Source organism: Halichoerus grypus, chromosome 3 (assembly GCF_964656455.1).
Source record: "Halichoerus grypus chromosome 3, mHalGry1.hap1.1, whole genome shotgun sequence".
In the NCBI taxonomy this organism is placed as follows: domain Eukaryota; kingdom Metazoa; phylum Chordata; class Mammalia; order Carnivora; family Phocidae; genus Halichoerus; species Halichoerus grypus.
Genome location: NC_135714.1, coordinates 191,214,201 through 191,234,397, shown reverse-complemented (window position 1 = coordinate 191,234,397; position 20,197 = coordinate 191,214,201). Strand labels below are relative to the sequence as shown.

Sequence of the window (20,197 nt, the reverse complement as noted above, 5' to 3'; positions counted from 1 at the left end):
TTGTGTACCATAATTATTTGTGAATCTTCTTCTCCACCCAAATTCTGAAGAAACCATGTAGATATTTTTTTTGCCTCCCTACTTCCTCCCATCTTTATCCTTTTACTAGTAAATTGGACTCTAAAAATAGTTTTTGTAAGTTACTGCGATTATAAGTATGCAATATGAAGCAAACAAAAAATAAAATATTATTGGATTTCTAAATGAGTATTTTTTTTCCAAGGGCTCAATAAAATCACCTCTGTATATTTATATCAATGTATTAACCTCATAATACCTGGGCCTATAATTTTAATATTTAACTCTTAGATCCATTGCCTAAATCATCAACTAAAACTATCACTTTTTTTTTTTTTTAACTGTTACTTGCCCAATTATGTTTTGAATAGAAACCTGTGTGTTTTACCTGCTTCATACTCTTTCCTGGGTCCTTCACTTGAGTTAATAGCTGACAAGAATTGCTTGTTGCCTGATAAAAGATCTTTGATAATTTGTTCTGAAATCACCCCATGAATAAAATAATTTGTCTCGATTCAATCACTATGGACTTGGGTTAGTGAATCGATTTACAAGGACCACTTAGAGAAGAAAGACAGAATCTTGGTTCTAACAGTAAAATCATTTTTTTTTTGAAATTACTGAAGCCTAGTTGACATGCTTGTTCTATCTGAGTTTCAGGTATCCACCAGTGATTTGACGATTCTAAAGATTACTCACAATGCTCACTCACCACAGTAAGTGCAATCACTGTCACCATCCAAACTTATTACAGTATCACTTGACTATATTCCCTATGCTGTGCTTTTCATCTCCGTGACTAATTTTATAACTGGATGTGTATACCTCTTAATCCCATTTTTAATCCCATTTATTATTTGGAAACCCTCACAGCAGCTCAAATTAGAAATTCACACTAAACAGAGGCTTTTTATAAACAGTAGCTAACCAAGGGAAATAAAAAGTCTCCATTTTTAGAGGTCTCCCCCACAGGACATTTATCTGACACACAGGAGACACCCATTTTAAAAAAAGGCAAGTTCGGGGCGCCTGGGTGGCTCAGTCAGTTAAGTGTTTGCCTTCAGCTCAGGTCATGATCCCAGGGTCCTGGAATCAAGCCCTATGTCGGGCTCCCTGCTCAGCAGAGAGCCTGCTTCTCCCTCTGCCTCTGCCTGCCGCTCTGTCTACTTGTGCTCTCTCCCTCTATCTCTGTCAGATAGATAAATAATCTTAAAAATAAAGTAAAATAAAATAAAATAAAAAGACAAGTTAAAGAAATAAGTCTTAAGAGGTCACTGGGGACAAAAATCCAAAAAAAGCTAAGCAAATCAGAATATGGTCTCAAAAAGTTGGTTTATAAAAAGTAAGAATTTTCAAACATACAACCAGACACAAAACTAACAATCCCCATTTCAATTATGATAGTTCCCTGAAGTTTTTTCACCAAAAATAATGGCACCTTTCTGGTTCCTGTTTTTAAATCCAAACAGTGTCAGCAAGAATGCAGAGAGATTAATATTCTCAAACTGCTAATGAGACTTTTCTTTCTGGATGAAAATGTGGCAATTTGTTTTGTATCAGAAAGCTTTTTAAATTTTTATTTTCTTTGACCCAGTAATTCTGCTTCCTGAAATTTACACGAGGGCAAAACAGAAATACACCAACAAGAAAACAGTTTAAATGTTCTAAAATTGGGTGTTATTATACATATGAGAGTTTATCTCTCTGATGACATTCCGTATAATCCAGAATCACATTATGTAAGAATACTTAAGAATCATAAAAGCTGTGGGTATGTTAAAAGGAAGTCAACAATATATGTGCAATATATATTTACTTTTTTTTAAATCTAGTACCTGGAGCTGTAGAGGGGGGGTGTGTGTGTGTGTACGCAATTTAACAAAACTTCTATGGTGCTCTGGACAGAAGAATTTTAAGATGATTTTTCCTTCTTTATAATAGTCTACATTTTCCCAGACTTCTACAATGGTGATATATTGTTTTATTGGAAAATAAAGCTCATTTTAAAATGCGGGTTAGGTCTCTGCCAATTTTGCCCAAATGTTCTAACAGAGAATCAACTCTTCAAAGAAAAAAAAAAAACATTATATAATCATTTTCAAACTCCCCTTCCATGACCTTTAAGGGGACTTCTAAAGCTAACAGACTCCCCAGCAGGAAATAAATCTGCTGCTGAAGGGATGTACCCACAGAGATAGGGCAGGATGCACCATCAGTGGCTTTGGCAACAATTTCCTTCTATTATTCCTTTGCTCCCGAGTGCTTTTCAATTCCAGGAGAAGCCTGAGGAAGTTAATAGGTCCTTAATATGTGCTCTGCTGCCTGAATGGATTCCTGTTCACAAGGTAATAGTTGAGACCCCCACGTGGCCCTTTCACATGGGCTTTAGCAAATACCCTGCAGAGAGGCGGCCCCAGGGCATCTCTGTTTTCTGCAGACCGGGCTGTGACCTAATCAATGGGGTCCCCAGGAAGACAATCCCTACATTCAACAGTCCTGAAGAAATGAATGGGGAGCCAGGAAGAGTTCAGGCTTTACTGAGGAATGCTATTTACCTGTCACAGTGATGGTTCACCCAACAGGGGTTTAAGGAAAAAAAAAAAAAGAAGAAGAAGAAGAAAAAAGAAAGAAAGAAAAAAAACCTCCAGGCGTTTCAGCAGATTCCTGGTCAGCAGCCAGCACAAAATAAACATATTTGCTTAAGCTTCATTCACAACTTTTGATGTAGAACTGTGGTGGAAGCCCAAATGGAAACAGGTAGATCTGTGATCTCCAAGGGCAGCAGTGCTAGGACAGATTTTAAGTCTGTGGCCATTTAAATGCCATGAGAAGGGTCATGACTAGAATAAATACGACTAAAAAGTCATCTCGGTGCGCACATCCCAAAATTTACACAGAAAATTCCAAAATCTAAAAATGTGACTTTAACTCAGAAAAGAAGAGAACATTGAAACAACACAAAGAGCAAGTTTATGTAAGAGGGACTTCTCATGACTGCCCATAATTCTAAAGAGATGTATAAAAAATAAGGGCTTTGAATTACTTACACAGGTTAACAATTCTGTAAACCCACAGGAACTTGTTTGTTAAAATTAGTAAAGGTTGCTTTCACTTGGAAATGGCAGGCCTCATCTAATCAAGTCTTTTGGAAAATAACTGTAAATTTGTCTTAAGACATCATACTTTCAGAGAAAGGTTTACATCAAATTAGAGTTTCTACCAACCCCAAATATGTCTGCGAAAAAGCAATCTGAATGGGGCAAACTAAATGACAGATGCGTATCCTAAAAAAAAAAAAAAAAAGACCCTTGATTCAGTCAGAATTTTATAAAAGCTATCACTGGACAATTTTTAATTGAAAACAAAATTCTAATTTGAAATTAACTGTTAGGTTAGGTTTTTCGTACATCCATTAACACAAAGCAAGAGAGAGCCTGAGTCAAATGATTGCAAAATGAGTTTCCATCTGGCTCTGACGCTAGTTTAACATCACAAGAATTGCTTTACTGTAATATTTTAAAAGCCATGCCAGGATCTAGGCCATCAGCATCTTTGACAAAGAAATTTTCTGCAACACCAGCATAATGGGTTTTTAACATCTCAGTGAATACCATTAGAAGAGGGTATCTGACTCCCACGCGGCACTGAACTCAGCATGCAAAGCCACTTAACCCTTTCCACCTGCCCTTCCCGCAAGGGCATGCCAGCCAGTCTTGGAGGGACGGACCACAGGGGCCGCCCACTCACCCGGGGGACTGAGCCTGGCTTTACATCCACAAATAACTCTTTAAAGAGGCTGAACTCTACACAGGTCTCTAAACCTCTGCTGTGGTAATGGACACTGGAAATGGGGCTGGGCCAAACTGAGATGTGTTCCTAACTACAAAACACACACTGACTTAAAGAGGTCACGCGCGTTCAAAAATGTAAAAGATCTCATTAATACTCTCCTATGTTGATTTCAAGCAGAAATGACCCTCTTCGATCTGCTGGATTAAATAAAATTTATTATTAAAATTAATTTCACCTGTGTCTTCTTTAGAGTGGCGACTAGAATATTTAAAATTACATACGTGGAACGGTCTTACCGAGCAGCGCTGCTTTAACTTGGCAGCACTAACTCCTTTGGAGATGTGAAAAATAAGAAGTAAAAGTAAACACCGCCAGAACTTACACAACTGTGCTAATACAGACTGTGAAAATCCGCTCACTTCTTTCACATGGATACTTGGATCTAAATAACAGAATCTAAACAATGGAATACTTCCAATAAATGGTTTAGCGTACATTCTGGGACAGGAATTGTTCTGTTGTGTTTCTTGTCATTTATCCAGGCTGTATGGATTAGGTTATCTATAATGCAGGATCATCTCTAATCCCAAAACAGAATTTAAGACTGTCATTCTCTTAGATACTCTGCTCTTCTGTAGACCATATTCACGATTCACTATTCATTAAAGTATCAAATTTTAGGTCAGCACCTCTAGATTAGGTTTCTCATGAAACCTACATTTCTGTTATAGAACCTCAATTTCAGCCCATGAAAGTGTTTTACTTTTTTAAGATTTGAGAGAGCCTGCACACACGCGCACACGCACACACACACTCGTGTGCATACACCCATGCGGGGGTGGAGGGGGCGAGGGAGGAGCAGAGGGAGAGAATCTTCAAGCAGACTTCCCACTGAGTGTGAAGCCCCAGGCAGAGCTCAATCTCAGGACCCTGAGGTCATGACCTGGGCAGAAACCAAGACTCAGTCACTTAACTGACTGGCCATCCAGGCACTGCCCACCCCCACCACCCATGAAAGAGTTTTATTAGAAACTTGACCGTTTTGATAATGATCACTGAACTCTCTTAGGCAGTAAACAATGGCAAACACACTTTACTGAGGTCACTTATTTTTTTCATCTCTAACAATATTTTTACTTGCTTGTTTTTCTAATGTCTTTGAGGTAAAAAATACTAACTGGGGTTTCATTATATCTTCTCTAAAAGAACCCTGTGAAAGATACAAGTTTCCTTTTCCATATATAGGTCAACGGGTTCAAAGACATTAACTCCCAAAATTTCCAGACAGAAACATCAGAACATTTAGTGCGTCAGTACAATTACGAGTTACTGTTTCAAATCCTGTGATTTCTGTTTCAACTCATCATGGAGCCTTATTTCCTATTTATTCTGTTGCAAATATGTCCCCTAACAATTCTAATACAAGCCAAATTTAACACAATAGTAAGCAGCACTAAAATACAATTTTATTTTTAATACAGCCACTGAAGCTGAAACTCAGCAGAGATATCAGGATGTGTATAAAGCCAAAAGACACCAAAGCAACACTCTGGTGTTCTCCCCTCTATTCCGGTTTCTATCTTCATGTCCCCCACATCTTCCACCTACTTCTCATTCCATTTCCCCCACGTCTTTTCTAAGAAAAAACAATAAATGAGTGAAATAATTTGTGACAAATTAACTAGCAAGAAAGGCGGTGCTAATGAGCAAAAATAGGATCTGCAAGAAAAAGGCCATTGTGAAGAACTCCCTGCTGCCTTTTACTCCTCAACCCATCTCTTCCTTTGGCATTAAAATGCCGTTCAAAAACTGGGATCCTCTCGGGCAAGAAACTTAAGAAACCTTTGTGATATAAAATGAAATAGAGAAGGAACAGAGGGCTACTGCCTTAGTATCTTTAGACCTCATGTGATACTCCTGATACTCTTACTTAAAAAGTTCTAGCTTAAGTGGAAACATATTAAAAATAACTTGAAGAAGTATTTAATACCACTAAATGTTTTAACAGTATTAAAAACCTGAATACATAGCTAAGGTAGAAATTTTTTAAGACACCAAAGATATTTTCACAATTTTCAAAAGCCTTTAAATTCTTGTGCATATTTAATATCCAAAAGGAATGTCCTCATCAAAGGGGAAAAAAAAAATCAGATAAAGTGTCTCTGCGGTAGATTGATAAATGAACCCAATACTTTGCAACTCCTCCCATCAAGAGGAGCAGCCTATTTTCCCACCTGCTGAATCACCTTACTCGGCCGACGGGATGGGAGAAATGAGTATATATGAGCTCTGAACCTAGGCCAGGAGATCTAGCTACTTCTCTCTTCCAGCTCTCGGAACCCTGACGTGCAGGCTAGGCAGGTAAGCGACACAGACACAGGCCCTAGGAGCCCCTGCCCGCAGCCCACATCCAGCCAACTCCCAGAAGCCAAGCCACCAAGCTGATTGGCAAGGGACCCAGCAGGAGCAAATCCAGCTGAAACTACCAAAGGACACACCCAGCGGGGGTCCAGCCCAAATTGCCAACCAACTGAATTGTCACCTAAATAAAAGGTGGCTGTTTAAAGCCACTACATTTTAGGGCAGTTTATTTCCCAACAAAAGGCTAAATAACACAATTCTCTATAATTTCCTTCACAATATTTATTAGCAGCCCACATAGAATAAAAGTCCCAATTGAGATTTGGACATGCCTGCACTAATCTCCCTCATCAAATCTAGAACCTAGCCATCATCTCTCCGTTTCTGTAACGCTCACCTGTTCTCAGGTGCCAAATGTGCCTCCTCAAAACAGACCTCTACCCAAATATGCAGAGAAAACTTCCAAAAGCGTTTTCAGACCTTCCTTTGATCATCCTAAGGAGTTCCTTATAAATCAGAAAAACACAACTGACCAAACAGACTCTTGCTGTCTATTCACATGGATGAAAGGTTCACAGAATTAGAGGCGCGGGTAACAAAGGTAGACTAAGACCAAGCAAGAGTTTTAAAAAAATCTGTTATTTAGATGCATTCATTTAAGTGAGAAAAATATTTTTAGTTTTTGCATACTTTATTCTCCTTCAAATAGCCTCATCATTGGATTTCCCTTAATTCAACTAGGCTTTAAAAGAAAGGTTTGCTTATCAGTAAATAGCACCCCATCAAGAGAAACAACCAAAGACTTAAAATAAACACAAACAGCTTTTTACAAGGTTACATCTATACTGCTCAATTTAATCCAGGAAGGGGACAGTTTCAAAGACTCTGTGAATCTCTAGAAGTAATTACTTCTTTGAAGCTTTAGGAAATTCATCAATAATGATACTAACAAAAATAGATCCTACTAATCTGAGAGTCTTTCAAAAGTTCAAAATTTTGCCATATAATGCATGATGTAAATGGAGATTCATCTTTTATACTTAGAAGTAGAGGCGTCTGAGTGGTTCAGGTGGTTGGGCGCCTGCCTTCGGCTCTGGTCATGGTCCCAGGGTCCCGGGATCAAGCCCTGCATCGGGGTCCCTGCTCAGTGGGGAGTCTGCTTCTCCCTCTGCCACTCCCCTCCGCATGTGCTCACTCTCACGCTCTCTCTCAAATAAGTGGATAAATAAAATCTTTAAAAAAAAAAAAAAGTGAGGGGTGCCTGGGTGGCTTAGTTAAAGCATCTGCCTTCGGTTCCAGTCATGATCCCAGAGTCCTGGGATCAAGCCTGCTTCTCCCTCTCCCTCTGCCTGCAGTTCTCCCTGCTTGTGCTCTCTCTCTTAAAAAAAAAAAAAAAAAAGTGAAAAAAAGTGGATCTTAAAAAAAAAAAAAGTATTTTTCAATCTAGAGGATGCTAGAAGCAATAGCGCCACTTTACAGCCCAAGAAAACAGCAACGCCTCACCCAGTATTATGCACCTGCAAAGTCACAGATTTTAAGATGTCTAATTCTAGGCTTTGGTACTCAGTCTGACATATATTAAGTTGCTTCTACAGAGAATGAAATATAAACAGAAGGAAACTGCATTGCTATATTGTTACGGAGTGTTGTTATGGATGTTGTAATTTTCTTGTTGTGAGCCATTTCAGAGGTACGGAAAAAGAGGGCATTTGAAGGGGAAGAGCAGTTTTAACTGCACTAAAAGAACATCCGGCATGTATGACACTTCCACTGGATACAGAAAGGAAATTCTAATTGGGAACAGAGAACAAATTTAAAAGGTCTTTCCCACTCATAGTTACTTATGGGTTTCCTTTTAATATTCTGGAATCCTCTAACTCACGTTCAAATTGGACTCATCTGTCAAGTGCTTGCTGGGGGCCTATCACGTGCCAGGGACAGTTCCAGGCACCAGCAATAGGAGCTGAACAAAGCAAAGTCCCCACCTGTGCTCATAAGGCTCACACTGTAGAAGAAAATGACAAAAGCAGATTTTTAATATGCTAAAATCACTCATGACATATACTATATATAAAACACCATGTAAAAAATCACGAGCCTTAAATTATAAAACTTTATATTCTATAGACGTGATGATCCTTAGTTTGACTTCTTTCTAAAATCAACAGCGCCGAGCTAATTGAAGCCAAACTGGGTATTCATGTTCATGCTTTCCTAATCAGCTTTCATCTTCTACATGAGGCTCATACACTATTAAGAAAAAATACTTCTCTTAAAAAAAAAAAAAAAGTTTAGATGAACCCTTGAAAAGTTACTGTGTTCCATTCTGACACTTCACCCAACAAACTAACTCAGTATCCACACAGCAAATTCATCTTTCTTCCATTAAAAATGTGAACACCTTCAGCTGAGCAAGAGATCAAAAGAACAACATTATGGGACAAACATTTACTGGGTTTATCAAAAGATGAACATCACCAAGTAAGTATTTACTAAATACCAGATGAGTGCCAAGCACTGTCAGAAGATAGAGATGTCTGGAACTGCCTGATGTCAAGCAGCTTTAAGAGTAAAGGCACAAATAAAAATATTAAGAACTCAAAGCAAATAAATTTCAAAGGACCTTTTAACTAAGAATTTATGGTGGGACTGCTTTAAAAATAAAATTAACCCAACTTTAAAGTCATTTTTGGGGCATCTGGGTGGCTCAGTCGTTAAGCATCTGCCTTTGGCTCAGGTCATGATCCCAGAGTCCTGGGATCGAGCCCCCCACACTGGGCTCCCTGCTCGGCGGGAAGCCTGCTTCTCCCTCTCCCACTCCCCCTGCTTGTGTTCCCTCTCTTGCTGTGTGTCTCTTTCTCTGTCAAATAAATTTTAAAAAAAACTTAAAAACAAACAAGTCATTTTCCAAAGAGCTGTTTTTGCTTTCAACTAACAGAATGTCTTCAACTTATGATAAAGAAAACATGACTTCCTGAAAGATTCCAAAATCGCTCTTTACAAAAACTCATACTGAGTTTTGGGGGTCAAAAAACATACTGACTTCAAGTGATATGAATATCAAGGCCTGGAAGTCACAGATCAGAACATTTTGCCACATATACATTTATTCCATCTATCACTATAAAGTTGTTTAATGCTCCTTTTACAACGACAGGAGAAAAACCACCCTTTCATTATGAGAAGAGCAACCATTAAGAACAGGCACCATTTTTCAATTTTTTTCTTTTGTACAGAATGAGGGACTATTTACACAAAACTAAAATGGTTTATTAATTCCCAAATACTCTGATTTTTTTTAAGTCCATTTAAATAAAGTCCAGTCTGTGAAGAAAGTTAACTTTATGATCAGAAGTTTGAGTTTGCTGACAGATTATTTTACCTTAATAGAGGCATACTAGCTGAGCAGCAGGTTTCCACGGTAAACTGGCAACACAACAGATCAGATCCTGGCCTGGAGGGCTGCTTAACTTAAAAACGGGTATCCTGTGTATTGTGTGAATTGCAATTATTTTATTATAATTGTCTTGTACACTTACACAGGGAGACAGGGCTGATGACACAGGTTTGTAGAGAACTACAGGCTACTGTACCACCTGGAAGGAGTCCTGAATGACAGACTGTCTTGAATCATTTCAAACACACCTGTAAGTACACAGGAGAGTGGCTGCTACTCGTCTACTGTACAGGGTGACCTACCTCACTTATAAAATAGCAGTGACACCTACCATGTAATAAGCACGTCAGACTAAGAGCCATGAAGTGTATATAAAAATAGGTGCAGGCTGCTGAGCCTTTTTCAAATGCACGTCGCTACTACTGTCATTGTTGTTGTCGTCATCATCACCACCACCACCACCACCACCACCACCATCACACCAGCACCACCACCACCATCACACCAGCACCACCATCACACCAGCACCACCACCACCATCACCACCACCACCATCATCACACCACCACCACCACCACCATCACACCAGCACCACCACCACCATCACACCACCATCACCATCACACCACCACCATCACCATCACACCAGCACCACCACCACCATCACACCAGCACCACCACCACCACACCACCATCATCACACCACCACCACCACCATCACACCAGCACCACCACCACCATCACACCAGCACCACCACCACCATCACCACCACCATCACCATCACACCAGCACCACCACCACCACACCACCATCATCACACCACCACCACCACCATCACACCAGCACCACCACCACCATCACCACCACCATCACCATCACACCAGCACCACCACCACCATCACCACCACCACCACCATCACACCAGCACCACCACCACCATCACACCAGCACCACCATCACACCAGCACCACCACCACCATCACACCAGCACCACCATCACACCAGCACCACCACCACCATCACACCAGCACCACCACCACCATCACCACCACCATCACCATCACACCAGCACCACCACCACCACCACCACCACCATCACCATCACACCAGCACCACCACCACCATCACCACCACCACCACCATCACACCAGCACCACCACCACCATCACACCAGCACCACCATCACACCAGCACCACCACCACCATCACACCACCACCACCATCACACCACCACCACCACCACCATCACACCACCATCACCATCACACCAGCACCATCACCACCATCACCACCACCACCATCATCACACCACCACCACCACCACCACACCACCATCATCACACCACCACCACCATCACACCAGCACCACCACCACCATCACACCAGCACCACCACCACCATCACCACCACCATCACCATCACACCAGCACCACCACCACCATCACCACCATCACCATCACACCAGCACCACCACCACCACCACCACCATCACCACCATCACCACCATCATTCTCCTTGCTATCTGGTCCTCCTTCAGGAGTACCCAAGAGGTCTGGCAGCCCTGGAACCTCTAGAACAGAGGGACATAAAACCAGGGATCCAAGGACACAGAGGTCAGCTCTTTACAAGCCTCCCGCTATTACAACCAAATCGCGGTCTCTGAAGACAGAATGTACAGCTTTCCACAGATTTTCAAAAGTTTCTGTAATATCAAAATGATTAAGAACCACTGCCCGGAAGTCTAGAAATAGGTGGTAAAGGAAAGGTTTCTCTCAACCTTATGTCTACCATCATTAACATGGGACAATCAGTTTGCTGAGCAAACAAGGGCTAAGCACGGCCATGTCAGCCACTGCACTTAGGAGAGGCTAGAAAAGGAGTTAAGACTACTCTGTCCTTGAGTTCGGGGAGACAGACAAGAAAGAGAAAAACAATACCCCGACATGTGGCAGAAGAACATATGGAAAGTGCTCCTGGAACAAAGCAGACTACGTGTTTCAAGAGAGGCAACAATGGCTTGTGAGGCCGACCTAACCAATATTTATTGAGTGCCTCTTCTAGGAGTCCAGTGGTTAAAGACTTAGCATCCACCCACACAAGAAGCTGACAATTTAGAGGAAAAAGGACAAACATTCACACAAGAGTGATACAGTAATATTTAAAAAGTACATACAAGAAAAGAAGAATGAGCTCCATAAGAAGGAGAAGGCTTGTCAGGAGATTTATCGTGCAGAGTCAGGGTTAATAAGAGCCGATCAAGTGGTCAATGTGTCACCCAAAGGCAGGGAGGTAGGACACAATGGGGTGGAGCCGGGGGGAGGGCCTGGCTCCATTTGGCTAAAGCACAGGGATGAACGGGAGCACAGGAGCGAGCACAGACAAGTGGGAGAGGGAGGCTCATCAGCCTACGCTAAAAACCTTGGGCTTTATGTAAGGGAGACACCAAATGGTTTTAAGAAAGATCCGATGAGAGATGGAACACCTCTGCTTCAAAAATCATGTCTATACTACCACAATACCCTCAAAGCACCACACTTCAAACCACATCAATCTCTATTACACCACTTACGCACACGCACACACGATTTCAAAATTCAATGGCACAAGATCAGTATGTACCATCATCCCCATCGCTGTCATATCTTTAGAATTTCATACAGGTCCTACATGAACACAGCCTGTTACCCTCTAATTTTGCTCACGAATTACTGTGACGATCTAGGGAGACAACTTAGGAAAAGAGATTGAAACAGCACTGGTTCACAGTAAAGCATTCAATTAATGTGGCCTATAATTATATACGGATGATGATAAAGAAGAAAAAGCTCACCAGCGATCAAAAGATAATATGGTTAAATAACCACAAATGAGAAAGAAATCTTAAGAAACTATGGAAATTGCTGGGTAACTTTTATCAAAAAAAGAAAAAAAAAATCAATTAGGCTGAAACTAAAAAGACTACAATCCTGAAGAACCTCTTCCAGGTCGGCTCAGGCAGCCATGCGGAGGCCTCGCCGGGCAACGGGTTCCCCACCATTCTCGGATATTCTGGAGGTCACCGTGTAACCGGCAAGACGACTCCACCGGGAAGTCTGACCCTGGAAGTGCACGTGTGAATCGTTTCCTAGACTTACTATCACTACCGTGACACCGGGTAACTGCCAGTTCAGCAAGTACAGGCATGTGCCCTCGCAGAGGAAGCATTCCAAGACCAATCGTTCCCAGTAACAAAGACATGAGAGACGGTGCTTCGTGGCATCATGTCTTGGGCAGCATGCACTATTTATAACCAGGATGGTTTGATTTTTTTTAAAAAGTAAGTGCCATAAAGGTAAATGCAAAGTAACAGTGTACAAGATACTAGCGAGTAGGTAATCAAATCTTGACAAATCCAGCCTTATGAATTAAAATAATCCACAAAAGTCAAAACAACAGGGACTCAATGGTTAAAAACCAAAATCCAACAAGGGACAAACCCCTAAAGTTCTAAGATCTACTTAATTTTCATAATTGGGCAAGGCAGGCAATAGGGGGAAAAAAACAAACAGGCCAGATATTAACTGAGCATTAAATGTCTATACACAGAGGCCACTCATCAAGTTATGAGCGCTCAAGTCTTCAGCGAGTCTTGGAACGTAAAAATGGTTCCTTGCCAAGAGGGCTGAGAAGGAAAACAAGCTCACTGGCACAAACCAGATGGCCTGTGAGAACAAATGCTGAAGCCAAGACCTCAAGGAGGACAATGCCAGAGAACAAGGACTATCAGGAACGTGATTCAGTGGGGAAGTGGGGGCCTATAAGTTAACGTCAGCTTCAGTGGGTTAAAATTAGTTTTAAAGGTTAGCCAGGACCCTAACAACCATCTAAAACATCATCTTGACGAGAAAAGGTTCCAATTAACATCCTGTACAGTTCACACCAGCAGCATTTTTATTTATGAGATGATTGGACCTTCACAATTGCAAACCCGTCCATCTCCACTAGACAGTGAAACTCACTGAACTCAGCATGATTCCCCCACTACTAATCACTTCATTGCAATAATCTTAAATTGCTTAAATGCCACCCTATGTATTTCTTAAATCCTGTTCACTTCAATGTGATAAAGACCACTATGCCACCTTGAGAAGAAATGATCGAAGAAGATCATTAGATGCAGTAACTTCTTCAAGACGAAGCCTCAAATCTAGGATTCAAGTCTCCAGCCCAGCACGGTTCAACCCAATTCAGTCCAGAATCCCACTCAACTAGCAGTTTTCAGGGGCAACTGGGTGGCTCAGTTGGTTAAGCGTTTGCCTTCGGCTCAGGTCATGAGGTCATGATCCCAGGGTCCTGGGATGGAGCCCCACACGGGGAGCCTGCTTCTCCCTCTCCCTCTGCCCCTCCCACCCTGCTTGTGCTCGCAAATAATTCATTCAATTAGTCCATCAATCTTCAACTAGTAGTTTCCATATGGGCTCCCTTAGAGCATCTTCAGATCACTCTATAAAGGGTGAGAGGCAGTAAAGTGTACTGTTGGCATGCCCAGGCCTGCTGGTTCTGCCACTTAGTACCTAAGTGGCCTTAAAAACAAGTGACTTAGCTTCTCTGTGAATGTTCCCTCATCAATAACACAGGGATAACAGTATCCACCTGGTAGTCGTGACAATTAAATAAATGAATACACACAGAGTGCTTAGAACAACACCTGGCGGTAACAGTAAATATCTGTGGCTTATTTTACTGATGCCCTTCAACCTTATCATCATAACCACTGAAAGCACACAGCCAAAGAGAGCATGTTTTAAGCTGTTTCTACTCCATCCTGTATCTCAGCCCCGAGAGAGTTACAACCCAACTCTTCCCCAACCAGTATTCAGTCAGGACTTAAAGCACCAACTTGCTAAATATCACACAAATAACCAAAGAAAAGCGTGTCCTGTTTTCTCTTAAAACAAAATGAACTTCCTTAGGATTCCTAATTAAATTCTATTTTCACCTGAACATTCTCCAGCTTTAGAGGAGGCTCCTGTCCCCAGTAGAAATACCATGCCCTCCCTGCCTGGACGCCGATTCTCTCTCTTACACACACACACACACACACACACACACATACTGTTACTCCTAAACACACACACACACACACACACACACACATACTGTTACTCCTAAACACACACACACACACACACACACGCACACTGTTACTCCTAAACACAGCAACAGCACATTATAACATAATTTCTGCCAAGCCCTGATTTTCAACCTTTCTGTGGCTAAGAAATTGGTTTCTTGTCTGTTCGACTTTCTGAGGACGAGAACAAAAAGAACAGGCCAGCAGCTGCGGCCACATAAGACAGGAGATGCCAACACCAAAGCCCCTTCACCGACAAATCAGGGAACTCCCTTACGGGGCCTCCCCCCCAAGTCTTGGTTCAAGTTCCTGCTGCCAGGAATTCCAGACCCAGCTCCAGCAGAGGTAAGGGGTCCCTCCACAGTAGACCACACTCCAAGGACTGCCCAGCTTTTAGCCACTCTTACAGACTTTTTGGTCCTAACACTTGGGGCCACTAATACCATCCTTTGCATTCTACTTCCTGTCAGGACAACAGGCCTGGGGGGAAAAAAAAAAAACAGGTCCTTGGTTGTACGCATGATATCCTACTTTAAAAGTTGGGGGAAAAGTTTTGTTGGTTTTTTTTTTTTTAACTTGGTAATTAAGATAATAATTAAAATATTCAGACTTCTGCCAGACCAGAAAGAAGCCCCAGAAACACTGTCCCCTCTCACTGAGGTCAACAATAAGGTTAGCCTGGATTGGCATTCCCTTCCGGTCCTACTACACAAATCCGTTCATTCTGTGTCCCCTAACAAAGAAGAGCCAGGAGCTAGTCCCCGTATGGGTAATCCAGGAACCGTGCAATACCACTCTCTCACGATGTGAATGTAACCATGTTCTCTTCAGAAAAATGTCCCTATTTTCCCTCCCATATTTCATGAACGGTGATTTATCTTGTTGCAACAGCTGTACTTCCATATTAATTCTTCCCAAGTCTTTTCACCGAAATGTAAATTTCAATTCTGAAACCACAATTGGGATTCTAAGAGCAACACAGCATTAGTACGTTTAGAAATTGGTCTTATCTTAATGAAAAACATGGTCTCCCCAAATAAGTAGAAGTGGAAGGGGGAAACACTCTTACTGGGCTGCATTATACTAACAGCCAAAAACTGAACCAAAGTACTCTAGAGACCGATGGGAAAACATACTTCAGGCATCCCATTACAACACATACATCAGGGGACTAGACCCCAACTACCAACAATTAAAAAAAAAAAAATCTTTTGGCCAAGCATTTTTCTAGACATTACCTCAGGTTAAAGACTAACAAGAAGCTGCACCTTTTTACTGATGCTCAAGTAATAATTAACTTGGTTATGTACCTATTGGCCAAGAACACTAACCTGAATTTATTCCATAAATCTGCAAGAGGGATACTCCAGATTCTATTCTGCTCAACTCTGAAGCTGACAACAAAGCAACTGGCACATACTTCAGGTGACAATGGGGGTGAAGGCTGAGAAGTATAAAGTCAGACAAACCAAAATCTGTGAAATTACACATGCTTCAGAGATCCTCCACTAACATTTCGGTTAAATCTGCTTTATGACCACCCCTGTAGATTTTTCAGCAGACAAAGGGTGGGGGGGATAATTTTAATTAGAGCCCTGGAGATTGGCTCTCTAACAAGACCTATTTCCAAATCGTTTTTCATGGAACCTCCAAACCTGAAATGGACGAGCAATCACGTGGGCACGGATTTGTCAGAACAGTTCACCAACACCGAGAGGCCTCTCCAGGAAAGCATGTGATACAGTGAGAGATTATCAGAGAAGTCAAATGACTATCACCCCCACACTGCTATTCTATGTTACCTCCCTGCAAAGCCAATTAGCAAAATATGTACAAAATGCAGAGCTAACAGGACTGCACATTGGCTACATATTTTAGGTAGTTCATAGAATTTCTAGTTCAAAAAAAAAAAAACCCACAAAAACTACTTTTCAGGGGATGTTTCAAATTTAAGTAGATTTTTTTTTAAAGAACAGGACCATAAGAATAGTAAGAACTAAATTCAGATTGCTGATTATATTCTCTGTTCTATGAAAAGAATGCAAATGATACACCTATTTGACAATGCTAAAATAGGTACAATACCCAAAAAACTTATTTATATTATTCAACCAACACTATAGTTTAAAGTTAAGTCAAAGGCAAAAAGCGAACAGTTAAGTGGGCAAGTTCTTGGTCCTGCACCTTGTCAATTAGTCCAGTATAACACGCGTCACTAGAAGACAAAGTAACAGCACAAGAGAAATGGGCAATGAAGAGCATCTGAAGTTCTAGAAAGGTGTTATTAAAGCTGACCTGAGCTGGGCCATCTCCAACTCATGCTGACTTCAGTGTCATGTCCTATGGGCACCCCCCCCACCTTGTTCCTGAACTTCTCCTACTTTTCTTCATCTGACAGGTACCTCTCCATACTTTCGACCTGCACTAGGAATTCGTTAGACAAACCCCCCAAAAGAACGTACCAAATTTTACTATTTCTACTGCACAAAACATATTGACTTTCCCTGAAAGAATTCTATACTACGATGCCAACTGTCTTGCCAAGAATCTCTAAAATAACTTGGGCTGATAATTCTATTGCCCCCAAAAACACATCTTACAATGTATAACAGGCCAATGTGTAAGTACGATTAAATCACTTTGATTCAATTCCAAAAAATATACAAACATTAATCTGCTGTAATATTAATTACTTTTTTCTGTAAAGCCAAAGACTACAGAACAGGTGACCAAGAAATTTCCAACTTTGCACCTTCAAATCTCAGTATTTCCAGAGATGCACAACAGTTTCTGCCCCAAAGACTACAGAACAGGTGACCAAGAAATTTCTAAATTTGCACCTTCAAATCTCAGTATTTCCAGAGATGCACAACAGTTTCTGCCCACAGTCTCAGTGCATCCCCTCCTCCCCCACTAAGTTACCACTAGAAAACTCCAGCACTGCCATGCAGCTCCGAAAACTACTACAGATTTCAGAACACGGCCTTGTTTGGTTGTTTCCCCTTTCTTCCTGGTAGTAAGAATATCCCAATCTCTTAAATTTATATGCAAAAAAATACTCATTTCTAAATGAGTCTTTAAAAAGCAACAAAAGGGGTGCCTGTGTGGCTCGGTCAAGTGGCTGACTCCTGACTCCGGCTCAGGAGATGAGCCCCGCACCAGGCTCCACGCTGAACATGGAGCCTGCCTGAGGTTCTCTCTCCCTCTCCCCTTCCCTTGCTCACATGCGCTCTCGCTCTTTCTCTCTAAAAAATCATACATACATAAAAAGCAACAATAAAAATACTCTTTCCCCTTGAAAGAAAAACCCAAAAGAGGCAGTGCTCACATAATTTAAGTCATCAGGTAATGTGTACATTAATATGGTTCTATTTTCTGTCTCAACTTTAACTTGTACCAATTCTTTTTAGGCTTTCCAGAGCAAAAAGGAAAAAAGAAAAAAGTAGGAATAATTGTCCTTAGGAAATTCACAAACATATTCATTGTTTCAGCTGCAGTTCTTAAATTTTGGATATTCTTGCATGTTGACGCTGTACCTGAAAATTCGAATTAATATTGGAGAGTATGACAAAATAGATATATATTCTACTCCTCAGATGAGTGACTAAAGGAAACAGCATAACCAATAGCAGTCGGTTAAATTATTATTTAAAAATCTGGCTCTAGCAGCCATCTGTGTTCCCCAGGGGTGAGCACCTAATCTCAGTTGGGCCACCTGAGACCCACCCTGAGCACTAACCCTGGTCCCCCGTCCCCGTCCCATCCCCCTGCCCCCCGCAGTCCCATTTCCACTGCAACAAGATGAAAGAAAGGATCGTGAACCAGAACCCGGAGAATTTCGCCAAACTGCAAGCACCAGTGCGCATTGGTGGGAAAGAAAAGGTGGTTCACAGAACAGCTACAGCAGATGATAAAAAACGTCCGTTCTGCTTGAAGAAGTTAGGGGGAAACACTACTTCCAGTATTAAAGAAGTGACTATGTTCACAAACCGAGGAACAGGGCTCCAGCTGCCCAAAGCTGCCGGGAAGGCATGCCCGTTACAGACCATGCTGACACAGAGCCGCTGACAGAAACGCTACCCAGCATCTTCAATGAAAGCAACTGGGTGCAGACGGTCTGACTGGTTCAAGACGACGGGCTTACGCTCTGCCCACACAACCTGTGGACGGAAAAGCACCACTTGCTGCTGGGACCAGGCTGATGGGGACGTTCCAGACCGTGTGCAGAATTAAGAACAAAGCGAAGGGAACGGAGTCAACTTCTGAAGGAGACAGAACCTGAAGAAGTTACTGGCAACTGCTATTTTATATTAGCACTCCTTTTTAAAATGTCGTTCAGGGGTCCGATAAAATCTAGAGCTCTAATACTTTTAAGACCAAGCCCCTTGGACACTGCAGCTCTTTTCAGTTTTTGCTGAACACAATTCATTCTTTGCAGCTAATTAAACTGAATAAGCCTGGGAATAAAGTTTGAAACAAGGTTAATAAAATTCTTTGCCTAGTATAAGGTTTTATTTTTTTATGCCACTGACACTGATTTCTACACAGAAAGCAAAGCTGTTTATAGAAAGCTAATCATGGCATGTCATATGGCTGACGATCTCATGAAATCTGATTAAAGATTTTAAATGGCAGTATAATGTAAAAAAATTAAAATGTATTTTATACATTACACTCAAATTAAAAAATAAAAACAAAAAACAAAAAGAAAAAAAATCTCAGGAAGGAAGAAAAAAAGAATCTGGTATTTTAGATGACTGGTATATAATCCATAGATACATCTAACACATGCGAGTGGTATAGAACTCATTAGAAAAAGAATCCCTTGAATAAACAGAAGTACATTAACAATATTACAGCCTCTAAAATAACTCATTTCCAGGATAATTATACGCTTCTTGTACTTTATACATCTTAGTGTACGCATGGTTGGTGCAGTGGGTGGTAACTAAAGAATTTATTTGTGGTATTACTGAATACAAACTTAAAAATTTCAATGTATTAAGAAAAGCATCTTTTTTAAATGGGTATGTTCATAGAGGAAACATCAAGGAGATTAATAAACTGAACTCCATGTAGGGCAGCTCATCTAGCACTGTGATTACTACCCAGTTTCCTTCTATTTCCACTACCATTCTCAGAGGGCAGGACATTCAATGCCAAAATAATCATTAATTTACTCATTTGTTCTTTTAACATTTAATGAGCAGCTTCTACCTGCTTGGTACTTCTTGCTAGGGCTGAAGACAGAAAACGTAGGAGCTAAAAGCCTGTCCTGGAAGGTGGTTTGGGGCTGAATTGTGTCCCCCAAAATTCATGCGTTCAAGTCCCAATCCCCAGTACCTCAGAAGGTGACTTGGAGATAAGGCCTTAAAAGAGATAAATAAAATGAGGTCATCAGGGTGGTCCCTAATCCAATAGGACTGGTGTCCCTATAAGAAGAGATCAGGACCCGGACATACACAGGGAAGATGGTGTGAAGACAGGGAGAAGACAAGCCAAGGAGAAAAGACTC

The 20,197-nt window shown here is 41.2% G+C and overlaps 1 protein-coding gene across 6 annotated transcripts in view; it reads right to left on the bottom strand.

The window, feature by feature from the left end:
- The window catches only part of FAT1 (FAT atypical cadherin 1), a 127,938-nt gene that overhangs the window by 88,655 nt on the left and 19,086 nt on the right, over positions 1 to 20,197 (bottom strand). The gene's annotated exons all lie outside the window — the stretch shown is intronic.